Source organism: Primulina eburnea, chromosome 8 (assembly GCF_022965805.1).
Source record: "Primulina eburnea isolate SZY01 chromosome 8, ASM2296580v1, whole genome shotgun sequence".
In the NCBI taxonomy this organism is placed as follows: Eukaryota; Viridiplantae; Streptophyta; class Magnoliopsida; order Lamiales; family Gesneriaceae; genus Primulina; species Primulina eburnea.
This window is the reverse complement of record NC_133108.1, coordinates 18,642,146-18,646,608: the sequence shown is the minus strand read 5'-3', so window position 1 is coordinate 18,646,608 and position 4,463 is coordinate 18,642,146.

Here is a 4,463-nt window from a genome sequence, read left to right as displayed (position 1 = left end):
TCTGCAATTAATTCTGTATTAAAAAAAAAATTAGACCGTGTTTATTATAATTGATTAATTTGTCCCAATGTTGATTAAGAACATGATTAGCATCCGGGTCCCCACAACAGGTGGTATCAGAGCGATAGATCCTTTAGACTGAGATAGGATCTAGTGAGCGGGGTAGATCAAGTTTTCTTTCCTGCTTTTGATTGCTAGCATGTTTTATTGCTTTGAAATACATGTTTATTTGATTATCTGATTTGATTAATCACATGTATTATTGAGAATGAATCAGAACCGATTCTTGATCAGCAGTAAGATGATCAGAGGAGGACTGAAACAGGTTTGTTGTATTTGGTTACTAATTCTTTTGGTAATCAGATATACCTCCTCGAAGAATTCCAGAATCAGGTGGTACTTCGGTTTATCAGATGGATGTGTAAGAAACTCCAATGGAATCAATGGTGAAGAGGTTTCAGTCATTTCAACCGCCGATTCTGAAGCGTACTGAGACATCTGATGACTGTGAGAGTTGGTTGAATGATTTTTAAGTGCTATTTGATTCACTTGATTACCCCGATGAACGCCGAGTTATAATGATTGGGCATTAGTTATATGAAGTCGTAAAGAATTGGTGGATCGCAACCAAGGAAGCCTTGGAACAGCAGGATACAGGGACAGATGAATAGCCTTGGAAAATCTTTAAAGCTGAGTTTCATAAAAGATTTCTTCCAGTATCGTACCGACAAGATAAGAGTACAGATTTTGCCAACTTGACACAGGGACAGATGAATATTGAAGAAAATGTGGCAAAATTTTCTACTTTACTATCTCAGGGAGCAGAACCATCTGAACCAGTGGCACCGCCTGATAGACAATCACCTGTTGTTCACTCTTTCCAACCGCCAACGACTTCTCAAGCACAACCAGGGCCAAGACACACCTGATGAGGTAGTGGCAGGTACTTATTTATTGTATGGTTATTTTGCATATGTATTGATAATACTAATGCATTCCATACGATTATTCTTAAATTAATTGCATTGATATATGCTTTGAGTATTGAGTTATTATATGCTGTAGTATTGATCTCTTTTCTGTTAGGGAGAGGTTTTGTATTAGTGATATCTGTTAGACATGGTATGCTACAGTATGACGGATATGAGATTGAGTTAGATGATACAGTACTTGGGTTATCTGAATGTGATTACATTATGGGGACTGATATGTTGGCCAAGTACAGAATTACCGTTGATTATTTCCAACAGATAGTGGAATTCAGACCGGATATGGCTGATGACCAGAAATTTTACGGTAAGGATTTTAGATTAGGATTCCTTGGATATGGGTGAGATTGCGGACTCGATTGTTATAAAAAGGAGCGGAGAGATTCCTTGTCTATTCAGTTGATTTACTGAAATCGAGCCTATCAATGGCCGAATTGCTAGTGGTATATGAAATTACTGATGTTTTCTCAGATGGGATTTCAGAATTTCTTCCAGTCAGAAAGATAGATTTCAGTATTGATTGCGTATCAGGTACAATTCTGATTTTTGAAACGCTGGACAGATATTACTGATTGAATGGAAAAACTTGAAAGACCAGTTAGAAGATTACTAACCGAGAGTTACATCTGATTGAGTGTTTCTCGTTAGAGATGTATCAGCTATGTTGGCGAGTTGATAAACTCTGTGTTCAGAATATTTTGATGATTTTCTGATTAATTGATCTATAATATTCTGGTATATTCGAAGATTATGACTGATTTTGTTGAATATCTGAGTATTGTATTAAATATTCTGGGGACTGGAAAGTTATATACAGAAACTGTTGAATTGTGCATCTTGACTGAGACAGATTGTATTCAGGGTAGTTGATATTCAAAGATAGTATACCGATTGATTCTAGCACAGTTGAGACCGCGATTAGTTGGCCAAGATCGACATCAGTGTCAGAAACTTAAAGTTGTATGATTTTAGCAGGCTATTATATATGACTGTTGTTTAAATCTGATTGAGGATTGTTATTTTCTGGGAGCAGCATATGATACAGATCGTATACAGTTGAGATTCAATACCGTCCAAGCCGAACCAGAGCTGATTTTGTGAATAAAACAGTTCAGAAAGTTGATCAGAATGGGCAGAACTTGATATCAGTAGTCAGAGCAGAGTATCGATCAGAATATCAGGTATGTGATACTGCATTGTGTGTGAATAACCGATGGATTGTGCCAGATATTTCGAGTTTGAAATGACTGATGTTGTCAGAAGTTGAAACGTCCTGCCCTTATTATTGCTTTAAAAGTACTAGAATTTTTTTTTTTAAATAATTCGGCCAACTCAATATACACCTTAAAATATTTTTATAAAATATTTTGCCCTTTTTAAATAAAACATCAACCAACTAGCATTTAAAAATTCAAGTGAAATATTCGCAAAGCATAAACGTCTGTTGTTTGACCAAACCTAAAAAGCAATAATTTGAAAAGTATAGCCCATACTAAACCTCTCAAATATCTCTCAAAAAGCATAAATAAATAGTCTTAAAATCTTTAACATAAATCATGAGTCAAAAGTCGTAAATGCGGAATAATAGAAGCGCTGGTCCTCGGGTTGTGTGCACCTTCAGTCCAGTAGTATCACCCGTCAAGTCCTCCCTCAGAACCACCTACATCCATCACACCTAGTGAGTCTAAAGACTCAACACACCATAATCTTTATAACGAGTAATACATAATACAATCAACATATAACGGTGAAAAATACTTGTACTTAAAATATCGTTTTCATAAAGATGCATAAGTTTAAACATAAACATTTTCATAAACATTTTCATGATGCATAAAACTTTAAACATAAACATTCTCATGACATGCATAAATAAATCCTTAACTTTTTTTTTTCCTCAACGTGACATGAGCATTTAACATGATCATAAACATTTTCTTTTATCTTTAGTTGAATTCATATCGTTAATTGTGACTTTCCTGACATGAAATGACATGACGATGGATCCATCTACGTGAAACCTCAGTACTGGGCGGCGGGGGACACCAGCAACACTCTCACCAGTCAACTGGGCCCTGGCCTAACATGATCGAATAGAAATATGATCGTCGGGGCTCCCTCTGGGGCCTTTTCCCATAAATGGGCTCCCTCTGGGGCTTTCTCCCCTCACGACATTCCCATTCTTACCTCAAACCTCATAACCTCATATTCGCAACAATGCAAACACGATCGTCGGGCTCCCACTGGGACCAAACCCTCACGACGTCGCCATCATTAACGAATTAGTCACAATCATTTCACTTCCTTCAACATTTTCATTCGCATCACTTTATAAAAATCATGAATAACATAACATTTTTCATTTTTGAAACCAAGCATGTAACATGTATTTTAAATGTCTTCCCTCAATCATAAATATCAAATAGACATTTAAAAATCATAATTTAATCATGAACATTTCATAAACATTTAGAAATAATCATAATATCATAAAAACAGCATTTCGGGCACTGCCATGACCTTTACTAATTTCTCGGTGTAAAAAGACCGTTTTACCCGTGGACTCGACATTTTACGTTTTCGACTTTTTTTTCTTGATTTCATGACTCTAACATGTCCCAAATAATTATGTAAGCCTAGAAGAATTTTCTCATATTTTTATTTAGCTTAAATCGAGGACTTTTAATTTTATCTTTAAACATAACGTTTTAATGTGTTTTAATCCCGAATTAAACCAAACTTTCATATATAATTCCTAAATTAAAAACTTAGACTTCTAATAATTATTTAAGCTTAACACTAATTTTTCATAATTTTATAAGGCATAAAACTAGGCTTTTCAATTAACTCACTAATTGACGTTTCGTACGGCGATTAAATTCCGAATAAATCCAAAACTCGTTATTTTGACCCAAAATTATTAACATGGCATTTTTATGATTTATCCTACCCTTCCAAGTCGTGAGCCACCCCCGTGGACCCTTGGATCAACTTTTCCTTCTTATTTTCGAAATATGACCCTCACTCGAACACACCGAGCCATCTCTCAATTTACTCGAGCCACGCCCGAGCTACTTTGAGCCAAAACCTAGCCAACCCATCTAGGGACCCTACTGTGCAAGCTAAACCCGAAAAAACCAGCCCTAGCCCACTCAATTATCTTCTGGAAACCCTCCCAAACTAGCGAGCAAGGATGAATTCTTATATATAAACTCCTAGTGACTCTAGGACCCTTCCAGCCCTTAACCACCGAGTCCCACCTGACCCTAGCCATACCCGGACCACGCCCAGGCTCGACCCAGACGAGCCAAAGCCCCCAAACCCAGCAGCGAACTTCTGAAGTTTTGACAGCTACCTCCCGCAACTCCTTGCTGCCATTGCACCTTCCTCACGTTTTCTAATGCTAGTCCTATACCTATTGAGCCACCCCTTGAACCAGTCCATCAAGCACCATCTTAGGACTCTAAGGACCTA